The sequence below is a fragment of the Miniopterus natalensis genome, chromosome X (genome assembly GCF_054644295.1).
Source record: "Miniopterus natalensis isolate mMinNat1 chromosome X, mMinNat1.hap1, whole genome shotgun sequence".
Taxonomy (NCBI): domain Eukaryota; kingdom Metazoa; phylum Chordata; class Mammalia; order Chiroptera; family Miniopteridae; genus Miniopterus; species Miniopterus natalensis.
Window position 1 is genome coordinate 66,684,131 of NC_142103.1, and position 17,466 is coordinate 66,701,596.

Below are 17,466 nucleotides of genomic sequence, written 5' to 3' on the forward strand. Positions count from 1 at the left end.
ATTAGGGACATCTCTCAGCGTTAGTTATCTCTTATAATCCAAAAATTAAATAGTCTTTTATGTCTTCATTTTATTTTCCACAAATTCTTTCTGATCTTTACTACCACTAATGCCTTTGCCATAGTTAATGGTAGTATTGTAGAAAATACCAGAATATTAAAACCTGGAATCTCTTCATAGCATATTTATGATTTACTCTCATCTTGATACAGTTAATCAATTTTCCTGCAAACCCTGTGTGGGTGGCTTGTGCCTCCTCATTCCTCGGGTTATATAATCTGCATATTCTTAATTTAATACACCATCTACAGGTTCCCTAACACAATCTGGTATAGGTATAGAAAACTATGATACTGGAGAAGAGGGACTTTTTACATAAGGAAATATCCACATTATATATAGGGATAAGTAGTCATAGTATTAGGTTGTATCATCTAAAATTATGGACCAATATGCAACAATTTTGTTTCACAACACAGTAATTTCTTATGGTTAATTTAATATATGTGCTCTGGCATTCATGATTCAAGATCTGTACAGGAGATGATGGTCATTTTACAGAAATGAACAGAAACAGAACAGTTCATGGCATATGAGTAAGAAAATATTGTGCATGAGCAGACAACTCTACGGCATGAGAAATATTGATAGTATAGGCAGAAACCTCAAACATACACAGTGCTTTGGAAGATCTTAATGTTTGATCACATGACAAAGATCAATGCTTAGATGATCCTGATACATGATTGACAATTACTTTACAGGAACAAAGAGACTTGGTACAGGATATATAAGTCCAAATTACAGAAATGATCCACATAATATAAGACAAACATGGTGGACGCTCAGAAAACATGAGTGCATAAGCAATGATCCTAGGTATAAGAGAGGATGGCCATGCTACATGAGGAAAGAGGCTCATAGTGTGTGTTCAACTATGCTGTTCTAGTATGGATTATGTTCAAATTACCATGATCAATAAGCAACAAACCTTCACACTAAGAATAGGTATCAATGAACAGAGGCAAATATCCATGATGTGGAAGGAGAAACTGATATATAGCATGATGCATAAAAAGACAAGAATTTTATATGAACTTAACGACTAAGGTACATGTTCAAATAATCATTCATGAGAAGCCTGCTATCATATATAGAAGTTGGACATGATATGTGCCCTCCAACCACCATGACACTTTGCTAGCAAATATCATTATTATAATGCATATGGAAACATTTATGGTAAAACAACTTAACCATGCTAAATGTCAGAAAACCATAGCACGTGAGCATAGTAGTCACTGAACAGAAGAAGAGGGGCTTGATACTCACTCTATTAAGACATCATACATGATCAAAAGCATGCCACCTGGACTATTGTACAATAATATGACTATATTTAACACTACTAAAATGTACATTTAAATGTTTAAGATTAATTATTTTTTAATCATGATTAAATTTTTAAATTAAATTTATAAGGATGATATTGGTTAATAAAACTGTACATGCCACTGGAACAGGTAGCCTTCAGAAGTTAGCAAATGTCTACAAAGCAAGCCCCAACCCTGGTATATATACAGAGAAATGTAGCACATTAGCAGATATTATCATTAAATAAACATACATATACCCATGGTACATGATCAGATGACCATCAAACAAGTGCAAATAAGAACTCTAGAGGTGAGCAGATACCTTAAATTCTCCTGACAAACTTGGTGAATTTTCAAGTTACTGTAGTGCACACACTGAAAATGATGACACTTGAACAAAAAGCCTTCAAACATAATAAAGTATACATGTAGCTTAAGACAACTATGGTATATGCTTAAATAACCATGATTCACATGAAGAGGTATTTGGTATATTAGTCCTAAACTATGATGTATGCACATACAGTGTGTGTATCATGGCAACCTTGATATAGGTTTAAGCAACATAGTTTAGGAGCAGAAGGCCATGCTAAGGGAGCAGACTGCCATGATGCAGGAACAGAGGGTCATAGTCCAAGAGAAGGCAGAAATACTAAAACAGAGTTTGAGTGGGGGGCAAAAATATTCTTTATTGGTCATTTGCTATTATACTTAGGGTAACAAACTGGTGTAAATAGTTATATACGAAAGCAGGGGCCACCCAATACATTAGCTCACATTATAAATGGAATACAGGCTGTTACAGCAAAGGTTCTCTTGAGCATTGTATGCCTTTATCATCGTGTGCTTTGTGATGTCTCAATTTCTCCACTAGTGTTTTTATTTTATTTATTTATTTATTGAAAATATGTTGTATTGTTTCTTTATTATTTTACTGATTTTTAGAGAGAGAGGAAGGGAGAGAGACACTGATTTGAGAACAAGACAATGATTGGCTGCTTCCAGCATGCCCCTTACTGGGGATCCAGCCAGCAACCCTGGCACGTTCCTTAACCAGGAATCAAATTGGCAACCTTTCAGTGCATGGAACAACACCCAACCAACTGGGCCAAACCAGCAAGGGCTATTTTTTTTTTTTTTTAACACATGAATTAAACAATTTTTATTATTAATTTATAAAAATATATGTTACATACCATTGAACCAAAACTGAGATTCTTTTTATTAAAATGTATACTCATTACTTTTTTTTTCAATAACACTCCCTTTTTACTGTGGCTTCATTTCTAAACATTCTTATTTTAAAACCAAACTTAAACCTAATCCTAAATGCAACTTTAATCTTAACCACAATTTAAACCTAACCCTAATACTATCTTCAACCTTAAACCTAACTTTAATTCTAACACTAACACTTTAAATATAACCTCAAACCAAATGTTAAGCCTAACCTAATCCTAATGTCATCCTTTTTTAACCTTTAAAAAATTTAATTATTTTTAATTACATTTTACATTCAATCTTATTTTGTATTAGATTCAGGTGTACAGCATAGTGGTTATACTACCATTTACTTTACAAACTGACACTCCCCCATTTCCAGTACCACCTATCACCATGCATAGTTATTACAATATTATTGACTATATTCCATATGCTGTACTTTACATCCTCATGACTATTTTGTAACTTACAATTTGTACCTCTCAATCCCTTCACCTTTTTCACCAAGTACCCCAAACTTCTCCCCACTGGTAACCATCAGTCTATTCCCTGTATCTATGAGTCTGTTTCTGTTTTGATGTTCGTTTATATTGTTCATAATCCACATGTATGTAAAATCATATGGTATTTGTCTTTCTCTGACTGACTGGTTTCACTTAGCATAATATCCATGATGTAGCAAATAGTAAGATTTCATTCTTTTTACCGCTAAGAAGTATTCCATTATAAATATATACCATCACATTTTTATCTACTCATCTATTGATGGACATTTGGGTTGCTTCCATGGCATGGCTATTGTAAATAATGCTGCAATGAACATAAGGGTGCATATATTATTTCAAATTAGTGTTTTGAGTTTTTTTCAGATAACTTTTCATAAGTGGAATTGCTTGCATGTAAGGCCATTACGTTTTTTTAATTTTTTGAATAAACTTCATAATGTTTTCCATAGTGGTTATGCAAATCTGCATTACCACCAACAGTGTACAAGGCTTCCATTTTTCTCCAAATCCTTTCCAACACTTGTTGTTTGTTGATTTGTTGATAGCCATTCTGACAGGTGTGAGGTGAAATCTCATTGCTGTTTTAAGTTGAGTCTCTCTGATGATTAGTGATATTGAGCATCCATTTATGTCTATTGGCAATCTGTATGTCCTCTTAGGAGAAGTGTCTATTCAGGCCCTTTGCCCATTATTTAATTGGATTGTTGTTTTCTTGGTGTTGAATAGTATGTTTTCATTAGAAATTTTGGATATTAACCCCTTATCAGATATATCATTGGAGAACATGTTCTCCCACTTAGCAGGTTGTCTTTTCACTTTGTTGATGGTTTCCTTTGCTGTGCAAAACCTTTTTAGTTTGATGTCCCATTTGTTTATTTTTTCTTTTATTTCCCTTGCCTTAGGAAGTGTATCAGAAAAAAATATTACTAAAAGAAAGGTCAGAGATTTTATTGCCTATTTTTCCTTCTAGGTGTTTTATGGTTTTGAGTCTTACATGTAAGTCTTTATTCCATGTTGAGTTTATTCTTATATATAGTATAAGAAAGTGGTCTAGTTTTTTGTTCTGTTTTTGTTTGTTTGTTTGTTTGTTTGTTTTGGCCTGTACCTGTTCAGTTTTTCATTACAATTTATTGAATAGTCGGTCTTTACCACATTGTATGTTCTTGCATCTTTTAGCAAATATTAATTGATCATAAAGGGGTGGGTTTATTTCTGGGCTCTCTATTCTCTTCCACTGATCTATAAGTTTGTTTTTATGCCAGTACCACAATGTTTGGTTGTGATAGTCTTATAGTACAATTTTATATCAGATAGTGTGATTCCTCCAACTTTGTTCTTCTTTCTCAAGATTGCTGTGGCTATTAAAATTTTTATGTGGTTTAATATAAATTTTTGGATTATTTGTTCTTGTTCTGTGTAATATGCCATTGTTATCTTGATAGGAATTGCATTGCAAGAAATTGCATTGAATCCATAGATTGTATTAGATAGTATGGACATTTTAACAATGTCAGTTCTCTTATTCATGAGCATGATATATGCTTCCATTTATTTGTATCTTCTTCAATTTCTTTCTTCAATGTCATAATTTTTGGAGTAGGTTTTTTTACTTCCTTGGTTAAATGTATTCCTGGGTACTTTTTATGCAGTCGTAAAGGTGATTGTTTTCTTAGTTTCCCTTGCTGGTAGTTCATTATTGGTGCATAAAAATGCAACTGATTCCTGGATATTTATTTTACATTCTGCTACTTTACTGAATTTATCAGTCCCAGCAGGTGTTTTTGTTTGTTTGTTTGTGATGTAATCTTTAGGGTTCTTTATATACAATATCATCTCATCTGCAAATAATGACAGTTTTACTTCTTCCATTCCAAACTGGAAGCCTTTTATTTATTCTTCTTGTCTGATTGATGTGGCAAGGACTTCCAGTAATATTTTGAATAAGAGTGATGAAAGCAGACATCCTTGTCTTGTTCCTGATCTTAATGGAAATGATTTTAGTATTTCCCCATTCAGTGTGATGTTAGCTGTCGGTTTGTCATATATGGGCTTTATTATGTTGAGATACATTCACTCTATTCCCACTTTGCTAAGAGTTTTTATCATAAATGGATGATAGATTTTATCAAATGCTTCCTCTGCATCTATTGATATAATCATATGATTTTTATTCCTCATTTTGTTTATGTAGTGTATCACATTAATTAATTTGTGGATATTGTACAAACCTTTCATCCCAGGAATAAATCCTACTTGATCATGTATAATTTTTCTAATGTATTGCTGAATTTGATTTGCTAATATTTTTTGAGGATTTTTATATCTATATTCATCAGGGATATTTGTCAGTAATTTTCTTTTTTTAGTGTCTTTATCTGGTTTGGGAATTAGAATAATGCTGGCTTCATAAAATGAGATTGGGAGTCTTCTCACTTCTGGAATTTTTTGGAATAATTTGAGAAGGATAGGTGTTGCTAATTTGAATGTTTGGTAAAATTCACCTGTGAAGCCATATGGTTCAAGGCTTTTATTTGTTGGGAGTATTTGGATTACTGCTTCAATTTCATTAGTTGTAATCAGTCTGTTCAAATTTTCTGTTTCTTCTTGATTCAGTTTTGGAAGATTGTTTCCAGGAATTTATCCATTTCTTCCAGATTTTCCAATTTGTTGGCATAAGGGTTGTTCATAATATTTTCTCATACTCTTTGTATTTCTGTATTGTGAGTTGTTACTTCTCCTCTCTCATTTCTGATTTTATTTTTATGGGTTCTCTCTTTTTTATTCTTTTTTTAATTTATCTTTATTGTTGAAAATATTACAGATGCCCCTTTTTTCCCCCATTGACCCCTTCCACCCCACACCCATTCCCTATCACACTATTGTCTGTGTCAATGGTTTATGCATATATGGATATAAATTCTTTGGTTAATCAATGAGTCTGATTAAGAGTTTATCCATCACTTTTATTGTTTCAAAAACCATTTCTTTGTATTTTTTTAGACTCTCCTTTGTTTGTTTATGCTCTGATCTTCATTGTCTCTTTTCTTCTACTCACTTTGGGATTTGTTTATTCTTTTTCTTGTACCTTTAAGTGTAGGGTTACATTATTTATTTGAGGTTTTTCTTGTTTCTTGAGGGAGGCCTGTAATGCTATGAATTTCCCTCTTAGGACTGCTTTTGTTGTACCCCACAGATTTTGGGTTGTTGTGTCTTTATTTTCATTTGTTCCAAGGTATCTTTGGATTTTTTCCTTGTTCTCACTGCCATCCTATTCATTGTTTAGTAACATGTTATTGAGCTACCATGTATTTTTAAGTGTTTTTTGTTTTTTTTAATTAACTTCTGGTTTCATAGCATTGTGGTTAGAGAAGATGCTTAATATGATTTCAGTCTTCTTAAACTTACTGAGACTTGTTTTGAGTCCTAAAATGTGGTATATCATAGAAACTGTTCCATGTACACCTGAAAAAAAGTATGTTCTGCTACTTTGGGGTGAAATGCTCTGATGATATAATTAAATCCATTGGATCTAGTGTGTAGTTTAAGGCCAATGTTTCCTCGCTAATTTTCTGTCCAGAAGATCTATCAATTGATGTCAGTGTTGTGTTAATATCCTCTACTATGACTGTATTACTGTTGATCTCTCTTTTTATGTCCATACAAATTTGCTTTATATATTTAGGTGTTCCTATGTTGGGTGCATAAATGTTTATAAGCATTATATTCTCTCACTGGTTTGATCCTTTTATCATTGTGTAGTGTCCTTCTTTGTCTTATTATAGAGCCTTTGCTTTAATGTTTATTTTGTCATATAAGTATAGCTAGCTACCATAGCTTTTTATTGTATGAAATATATTTTTCTATCTCTTTACTTTTAGTCTGTCTGTGTCTTTTGTTCTGAGGTGGGTCTCTTGTAGACAGAATACATATATATGGGTCTTGTTTTCTTATCCATTCAGCTACCCTATGTCTTTTGATTGGAGCTTTAAAACCATTTAAATTTAAAATTATTATTGATAATTTCACATTTATTGCCATTTTATTATTTATATCAATGTTCTCTATTTTTATTTCTTATTCTTAAAGAAGAACCTTTTATATTTCTTGTAATAATGGTTTGGTGGTAATAAACTTTTTTAGCTTTTCTTTGTCTTAGAAGGTCTTTATTTCTCCTTCAATTTTAAATGATAGCATCAACGGGTAAAGTAGTCTTGATTGTAGGTACTTGCAGTTCATCGCTTTGAATATTTTGTGCCAATACCTCCTGGCCTGAACTGTTTTCTGTTGAGAAATCCGCTGTCAGTCTTATGGGAGCTCCTGTGTAGGTAAATGTTTTTCTCTTGCTGCTTTTAACCTTTGCCATTTTAATTATGTGTCTTGGTGTGGGCCTCTTTGGTTTCATCTTGTTTGGGATTCTCTGTACTTTGTGTCTTTTTCCTTCACCAGGCTAGAGAAGATTTTAGTCATTATTTCTTCAAACAGGTTCTCAAGCCCTTGATCTCCTCTCTTCTCTTTCTGTTACCACTATGATACAGATGATGTTACCACTATGATATGGATGATGTTATGCTTCATGTTCTCTTAAAAATCCCTTAAACTATACTCATTTTTTTTTTTAATTCTTTGTACATCTTTGTTTATGTACTGACTGAATTTATCCATTCTTTCCCTAAGTTCCTTAAGCATCCTTATAACCACTGTTTTGAACTCTGTATCTGGTAGATTGCTTGCCTTCATTTCATTTATTATTTTTCTGGAGATTTCTCCTCTTCTTTCACTTGGGGCATGTTTCTTTCTCCTTCTTTTGACTGCTTCTTTGTGTTTGTTTCTATGAATTAGGTAGATCTTCTATGTCTCCCATTCTTTGTAGGGCGGCTTTATGTGGTAGATGTCCTGTGGGACCAGTGGTGCAATCTTCTCGATCACTTGAGCTAGGTGCTCCAGGAATGTCTTTGTGTGGGTAATGTATGCCCTCCTGTTGTAGTTGAGTCTTGATTGCTGGTGGCCCATTTGTGTGGGGGGTGACCCTAAGACTGGCTGACTGTGAGGATCAACCCCAATCACAGTGTTCAAGCAGCTTTGTAGGTGCTGACCACTTGAAGCAGGATTCGCCTCAGCAGGGTCTCTTACCTGCTGAGATATCCCTTTGGATGTGCCACTCGTGGACCTAACTGGATCCTGCTCTGATAGTCTGATGCTCACCACTGGGTGTGTTGGTTCCTCTTGTGAAGAACTCTGGTGCAGGTCAATATCAGATGCTGCCTGTGACTGTGTCTGAGCAACCTGTTTGAAGCTACAAAGTTATCCACAGTTTGTGGCTTACTGTGCTGAACCTGGGTGTGTGTGGGTAGAGTCAACCTGCACACCATGACCAGCTTCCACCAGCACTGAGCCTGGGGGAAAGTCAGCAAAAAGCCCAAGACATTCTGAGGTCTGCCTTCACTTACTTGCCCACTGCCTGTTAGGCTCAGTCACTGAAAGAGCCTCTGGGAGTATTCTAGTTGCTTGAGGTAGATTCTTAGTGAGTCACAAGGTAAGAGCAAGTGGTGTCCACCTGATTGATAATGATCTGTACTCAATGCCATTGCTGGGTCTGAGTTCACTCAGCAAAAGCCCCAGGGTACACCAAGGATAGCTGCCTTCCCTCAGGCGCTTGCAGATGTTTGTGGTGGCTTAGGGTCTCAGAGAGTCATTAGGGGAGGGCAGCAGTGTTCATCAGGCCCAAACAGACCAAGATTTGGCCATGTGAAGGGAATTTTCTGCACAGGTCAGGTGTTCAAGGGAAAAATGACCCTAGTCCTAGAACCACACAACGCAGTCAGTCCTGGATTCTGTAGGGGCCTCATGGAGATACAGAGCTCAACAGAGTGGGGTTACAAGGAGATGGGAGGGTGGAGGTAGTGGATATCCCGTGAGGGGGTGGTGCCCATCAGGCTCACAGGAAAATGGAGGGAATGGATCTTGCCCAAGAGCCAAACAAGTCAGTTGCTGACATCACCTGGGTCTTCTCGTACCTCTATACCCAGGGCCTGGCAGCTGATTTTTCCACAGGGGGTGAACCCTGCAGGGAGTTGGGAGGCTGGTGCCATACCCAATATAAATGGTGTCTGTGGTGTGGAAGAGGGACTCAACACAGGGAACCTGGCAGCTATCCCTCCAGCTCTCTTTCTGGAGCCATACAACCTAGTCTCTCCTCACATGCCTCTATTACACTCTGAGCCAATCTCCCTACACTGGAGTCCAGGGTGAGTGGCTGAGAATGAGATTTTGTGCCCTTTAAGAGGACACCTCGTTTTCTAGCAGGCTCCCATCTCTCCCTGGTGGACAGAATCTCTGCTGATTTTCACAGCCAGATGTTATGTCAGTGCCTCTTCTCAGGTCTGGTGATCTAGATTGCAGAGCCCAGCATGGGGTTGAGATCCCATGCTCCTCAATGGGAACCTTTGCAGCTGAGATACCCTGTTGGATTCTCAGACACTGAACTTGCAAGCAAGGCCAGCCCTTTTTGCATGTCCATACTTCCTGCCATTTCCAATGTGGCTTCTGTAAATCCTTGGTTATAAGACTTCTATTCATTTAGTCCGCAGCTTGTTATTCAAGTTGATTTTTCTATATTTTTGTTGTAATTCCAGTTTGGTGTTGGGAGGAGGTGAGTGCAACTTCCACTTACTCCACCTCAGTTTTGGGTCCTCCTCCTGACATTTCTTTGTGTCAATTTGTTTCCAGAGTTTCATTTGAGGCCATCTAACTTCACCCATCCTTGAAGCACTGTCATTATTAAAGTTTTATGAGCCAGAAACATCTCAGTTCCAGTTCTTGATATACCACATAGAAATCTGACATTGGGGAGTTATTTGACTCAAAATTGTCACCTATAAGATGTTGCTAATAATAATACTTTCATATAGTAGTATTATGAGAATTAAATGGCATAATTTGTGTACAGCATTAAGCACTTATGTTTGATATATTGTAATACTTGGTCACTACAAGGTACAGGTCAATTTTTTGACCTCTTGACTTCCAATGAGCCTCAGCTCTACCCTTATCTAATTACTCATTCTTATGGTCCAAAATCTTGTTATTTATAAACCCAGGATCTCAAACAACTATCTGACCACATATTTCCAACTTTTTTCATCCAGTACCTTCATACTGTCAATTTTTGTATCCTCCTAAGCTCTAATCTCTTGATCCTGCCACCTTTAAACCCTCCATTATCACCTCCACGCTCTTACTTCCTTTCTTACCTTACTTGGATTACATACATGGTCCATAATTAAAGTCATTATAATCATTCTCTGGTATGTACTCTGAACATGCTTACTACATTCTTACTCTGTTGTAACTGCCTGGGAAAATATAAACACTGATTAAATCCATCTCTTCTCCTGCAAATGAGTATATATAGCTAGGTAAAAATGCATAAGTTTGCCTGACTAGTCTCTCTTTAAATTTTCTTCAACATACTTCAAATTTCCCATGATCATTTTACATTTGCCAAACAAATTCACTCTTCCACTTTCTGAAATAACTTTTTTTACTTCTTTTTTCTCCATAAATTTCCAATAATCCCTCCCAGGCTCTCAGGAGATAGGTTTGCTTTTTATCAAGAAAAATAAAACAATTAGAAGACCATATTTTCCTAATATCAGTTATGTCAAGGTACCTGAATCTGAACCATATTATCCATCTTTCCTTTGTTACTAGGAATCTTATTCTCTATCTCCTGGATCCCATTTTCTGTCTCCTGAGTAAATATTTTACTTTGGTAATTTTTTTTTTTAATATATCTTTATTGATTTCAGAGAGAGGAAAGGCGAGGGAGAGAGAGAGAGAGGTAGAAACATCAATGATGAGAGAGTCATTGATCGAGCCCACAACCCGGGCATGTGCCCTGACCGGGAATCGAACCCCAATCACCTGGATCCTAGGTCGATGCTCAACTGCTGAGCCACGCCCAGCTGGGCTACTTTGGTAATTTTTTTTAAATTTAATTTTATTTAATTTAATTTTTTCCATCACCATTTATTCCTTCTATGACTTCAGTAAATTTCTTATCTCTCCCACACTTGTCAGTTTCTTCCTCTCTACTGGCTTATTCTCTGAAGCTTAAAAATGATGCAATATCATCCATCATTAAAAAAGTAAAGCCTTCTTGTGACCCTCCTCCAACTCTTTCCCAATTTCCTTGCTTCCCTTTATGATAATACATATCAATAATTTTTGATATCACTATCTCAACTCCCTCATTTCTTCTCTCAAATCACTTACATTAATCAGGTATTTTCACTCATTACTCCACTGAAACCACGCGTTATTCATTCATTCAAAAGTCTAGAGCACTATATGTACCAGGCACTGTTCTAAGTGCTGGGAATACAGCAGTGGACATAACAGGCCAAAAGGAAATCAGCAAAAAAAAGAAAATAACACTACACCAAGAAGACCAAGAATTCATCTCTTTCACACACCCAAATCAAATCCACCCTTATCCAATTCACATCTACACCTTTATTTCTCTCTTTCACAGCCTATATTCAAGCTATCTGCTTATCTTATTGACTTCAGAACAGATTCAGACTCTGACCACTTCTCACCATCTCCAGTGTCCTCACACTGGTCTAACCTCCATGACTACAATGAGTGGCCTCCTAAATTGTCTCTCTGCTTTCTCTTCTGACAACTACAGTCCATTTTCTACACAGCTGCCAGAGTGAGCTTTTAAAAATTTAAATCAGATTGTGTTATCCCCTTCTCAAATTTTTCCATTGCATTTTCATTGGATCCAAAGTACTTGTTATGACCTATAAATTTCTACTTGATTTGACCACTGACTTCCTCTGAATGTATCCTCTTTCTACTTTCCCTCTCCCCTACTCACATCAAGTTAAACTGAATATTTTACTGTTTCTTGAAAACACCCAGCGTGCTCCTACTTTAGAGGTTTTGTATTTGCTCTTCCCTCATATATCAGTTTGACTCATTCCCTCACTTCATTTAGGATTCTAGTCCTGTGTCACCACTTCAGAGAAACTTCCCCTGTTCACTCTTATCTAAACCTATATGTTCCTTCCTTATCTCTTTACTCCCTTACCCAATTCCATTTTTATTATAGGATGTTGCATTACCTAAAATTACATTATATACTTATTCATTTTCTTTTACCCCACTAGATAAGTTTCAAAGGTACAGAGACCTCATCTCTATTTCTGGACCATAAAACAGTACCTGGCATATAGTAGCTACCAATAAAATATTTGTGTTTTTATTTTCAAAAATGTGAATACTTTCTGGAGTTCATGCCCATACTACTCGAGGCATTCTTTCATCCTCAGAGATATATTCTCTAGACTATATTTTTCTTCTAAAACTTTCCCTCATGCCTTTTTACTCTTTCATTTTATGGGAAACAATTACTCCTGTGTCCTCAACCTCTTAACAGAAAACTCTTTCCTTCCTCTTGCCTTAAATAAATTGGAATTTTCATCAAAAACATTCCTTCATTGCCCTGGCCTGCGTGGCACAGTTGGTTACAGCATTGTCTCATGCACCAAAAGGTCATGGGTTCAATTCCCAGTCAGAGCACTTGCCCTGGTTGGGGTTTTGACCCCTGTACTGGGCGCATGCAGGAGGTGATCAATCGATGTTACACTCTAACATCAATGTTTCTCTCTCCCTCACAGTTCCTCTCTAAACTAAATTTTAAAAAGCCATGTCCTCAGATGAGGATTAAATATTAAAAGAAAAACACTATTTCACTAACTTTCCTCTGAAGTGTAGGATGTGCAAATTTCAGAAAATGAGGTTAACCTCTCCTTTTTAAGGATAATTCCTCAACCTAAGCTCCCAATCTCATCAACTCCTTTCCTTTTCATTTACTCTACTACTCTTATTTACCTGTGTTTTAAATCTCTCCTTCTCTAATTACTCTTGTCCTTAGACTACAAACACAATCAAGTTTCTCCTGTCTTAAAAATATATTTTATTGATATGTTCCTCTCTAGTTATCTTTTTTCCTTTCTTTGTTAATCAAGCTTCTTGAATGAACAATTTATAATTGTTAACTCCACCCTACTCTTGTTCTATTGCTCCTTTTATTAACTACATACTTTCTTCTACCTCAATCATTTTGCTGAAACTACTATGTCAGTGACTACCACTAATTTTGGTATTAAAAATATAACCCACCAGGATAGGGAGGGGGTTGGAAGGTTGGAGAAAAAGTTAAAAGGATTAAGAAGTACAAATTTATAGTTACAAAACAGTCAAAGGGATATAAAGTACAGCATAGGGGATATAGTCAGTAATATTATTATCAGGGAGGACACTTTGTAAAGTATATGATTTTCTAACCACTACGCTGTTTACCTGAAACTAACACAAAATAATATTGAATGCAAACTGCAATTTAAAATTTTAAAAATTAAAAGATAATAATAATATTGTAATAACTATGTATGTGGTCAAGTACATACTAGAATTATAGGATCATTTTTAAAATATATCTTTATTGATTTCAGAGAGAGGAAGGGAGAGAGAGAGAGAGAAACATCAATGATGAGAGAGTCATTGATCAGCTGCCTCCTGCATGCCCTGCAACTTGGGCATGTTCCCTCACCAGGAATCAAACAGCGATCTGCTGGATCCTAGGTGGATGCTCAACTGCTAAGCCTTGACGGGCTGGGCAGGATCACTTCTTTTTTAAAAAAAATATATCTTTATTGACTTCAGAGAGAGGAAAGGAAAGGGAGAGAGAGAGATAGAAGCATCAATGATGAGAGAGTCATTGATTTGCTGCCTCCTGCATGTTCCTGACTGGGGATCAAGCCCTCAACCTGGGAATGTGCCCTGTCCGGGAATCCAACCCCGATCGCCTGGATCCTAGGTCAATGCTCAACCGCTGAGCCATGCCCAGCTGGGCAGGATCACTTCTTAATTATATAATTGTCTGACCACAATGCTGTACATATGAAACTAATATAAAATAATACTGAATGTCAAAAGTAACTAAAAAAAAACTTACAGTTAAAACTTATAAGTAACATAATTCTTAACAATGAAAAAGTCTGAATACTAAAAGTGTATATATAATAACCCACACTTTCAAGCACCTTTTCAGTTGAACTTTCTTTTTTTCTGATAGCACTGACTATAACCTCCTCCTTTGAAATTCCTTGGACCCCATGCTACCATCCTAGTTATATTATGCTTCTGTCTATTTCTACTCTATTTCCTTTGTGGGCTTCTATATGGATATCTGTTCAATTTTGTGTTCCTTGGCTTTATATTAATACAATTCAAGACCTATGTTCTCTCAATTTCTCATTAAAAGATGTAAGTAGCAAAATAAAACAGTGAGGGAAGAAGGATTTGATTGTCAAAGGTAATAAAAAACAGACAAAATCCAATGTCTAAAAGAAATTTCATTGTACATTGCAGTTGAGGCTGAATTAAGAGAAACATTCTTGGGCTATACATGTTCCATCCTCTAAATCAAAATATATATAGCCCAGTCAGTGTGGCTCAGAGGTAGAGCATTGACCCATGAGCCAAGAGATCACCCATTCGATTTCCAGCCTGGCCACATGCCCAGGTTGTGGGCTGAATCTCCGGTAGAAGGCATTCAGGAGGCAGCCGATCGATAATGCTTTCCTCTCATCAATGTTTTATCCCTCTCCTTGCCTCTCTCTCTAAATATCAATAAAACATTTTTAAAATAAAACAAAATTGTTATTTAAAATAACACAAAGATTGTTAGGGGAAGACAAACTAATGTCATATAAATGCCATAACTTAGGAACTTAAGGGTTTGCCAAAAATGTATGTGGTCATTACCTGAAATAATGTATTTTGTTCTCTACTGTTCTTTTAGGCATATATAGGTATAGATGATATTCTTCCCCACTCCTACTATTAGCAGCAACTTATAAAATTCCTTCTTTCAATAACACTACTTCAGAATAAATAAAATAAAAATTTAGAAATAAAAGATAAATGATTGAAACTGTATTTTTGAGGTAAATTAACACACCAAACAGTTTTCAATAATTAAGCTACATTACTCAGTTTGCAACAGATTATGCTGACAAAAATAAGGACAAATTCAAAAGTAATTAGTACAACTAAAAAATAGAAATTGGCATTTGTTCTCTAAATAACTACTCCTTTTCAAGCACCATCTCAAGGAAAATTAATGAGGTAAAATTATAAAATAAAACAATTTTGGAGGGATAAACCCAGAGCTGGACAGATGGATACATTAATAAACTAGCATTCTTCAATGACTTTATACTTAATCAAAATAGAAAGAAAAACATCTCAAGAAAATAAAAACTATAACCCAAGAAAAAAGAGGAAAAAACAAAATTACAAAATTAAGTTGTAGCAGACATAAAACTAAGCTTCATATTTTCCAATGATGGAGAGTCTGACAACACACACACACACACATACCTACACACACGCACATACACTTGCATGAGCTCAGATGCTCCGAGAGCTACAATTTCAGGGTATTCATCAATCAGAAATGAGTCTGTATCTCTTTTCCAATTCCAGGGGGATGCTTAAGTTTGAACTGAACATGGAAAAATAATGACAGAAAGAGAAGCAGACAGACTCCTCTCCCAAAAGGTTTTAAACCACAGGCAGGCTTGTCTCTCAGGTTTACAACCTAAATTCACATTACTGTTCGGTCCAAGTCATGAATTTAGTTTAAAGTGAGTGCAAAGTATGCCCAAGGCAACCTAAAGAAGTAAATATAAATAATCTCTGGAAGATAATATCTTTATATTTGGCTTTGTAGAACCCACATAAATAACATTTTCAGAGGCATCAATCAGTATACAGACAAGTTAACCAAGAACACAAGGAATCTAGTCACTATGAGAAAGAAACAACAAAAACAAGTAGAACAGAAACCAAATCCCACACGGTTTAGACATTGAATTTTCAGACACAGATAACATAAGAACTATGGCCTCCACAAAAACTTAAAATACTTACAGAGAACAAGACATTGTGAACAATAAACTAGGAAATTTGAAAAAGAACTAAATGTGACTTCTGGAAATAAAAAGACTTTGAAAAGTAAACTGTATGCCTTACTAGAACACATGCTAAATAGAAACAGACTTTATATCTTCTACATTTGAAGAGAAGAAAAATAAAATGATTTGAGAAATATCAATCCAAATAGGGAAGAAATGAAAGAAAAAATGAACATAAAATAGGTAGGCTAAATAGGAAGCTTCAAAAGAAGATGATAGTTTCAAACTCAGATATATCAGCAATTTTATTATACTAAGTAGATAAAGATCCCAATTAAACTAAAAAAGTTATCAGACTAGATTAAAAATAATAATGTAAAATAAATTAACTGTATGTAGTTTATAAAATTCATATCTAAAACATAAGAAAAGATAAAAGTTGAAAATAAAAACAAAAAGATATACTATGTAAATATTAACCAAAACATTATTTTAATATTCAGAAAATGAAGACGTATCCATATAGTCAAATGGGAAACTTGAACACACTTGTTTCAGAAATTGACAACTTAGATTTTTAAAATCAGGACAAATATAGAAGATTTGAACAAGATGAGTAGAAAAACCTTGCCTAGTGGAAATATATAGAATAACTGCACTCATTGATGGCAAAAAAATACACATTATTTTTAATCTTACAGATATATTTTTAAGCTTAGGAAGCAAATCATGACAAATTTCAAATGACTGAAACAATATAGGATACATATAACTCATGGTAAAATTTAAAAACTACAAATTAGAACATCTTAAGTGTACAATAACAAAATTACTATTAAAACTCACATCATGGCCTGGTCAGTGTGGCTCAGAGGTTGAGCATTGACCTATGATCCAGGGGATTGGGGTTCAATTCCAGGTCAGAGCACATGCCCAGGTTGGGGGTTGGATCCCCAGCAGGGGGCATGCAAGAGGCAGTCAATCGATGACTCTCTCATGATTGACATTTCTACCTCTCTCCCTCTCTCTCTTATTCTATCTGAAATCAATAAAGATATATTTTTTTAAAAAATCATGTAGCTAACAGTACTTAAGGAAAATCAGGTGGCCTTATATGCAAATATTAAAAAGAAAACAGACTTAACGAGCTAAGCACATATCATTCACTTAGAAAAAGAATATCAAAATAAGTTCATAGAGAAGAAAGATATTAATAAAGATATAAATATGTATCAATTTTTGAAATAGAAAAAAACTTCTGAAAGAGTATTAAGAAAGTCAAAAGTTGACTGCTTGAAATAACCAACATTAAGTAAAACAACAGGGGACTGGGTGAAAAAGGTGAAGGGATTAAGCCAAAACAAACAA

General features: G+C 35.3%; 1 protein-coding gene across 3 annotated transcripts in view; it reads right to left on the reverse strand.

The window, feature by feature from the left end:
• GABRA3 (gamma-aminobutyric acid type A receptor subunit alpha3) overlaps window positions 1-17,466 on the reverse strand; it is a 369,596-nt gene that overhangs the window by 196,370 nt on the left and 155,760 nt on the right. The gene's annotated exons all lie outside the window — the stretch shown is intronic.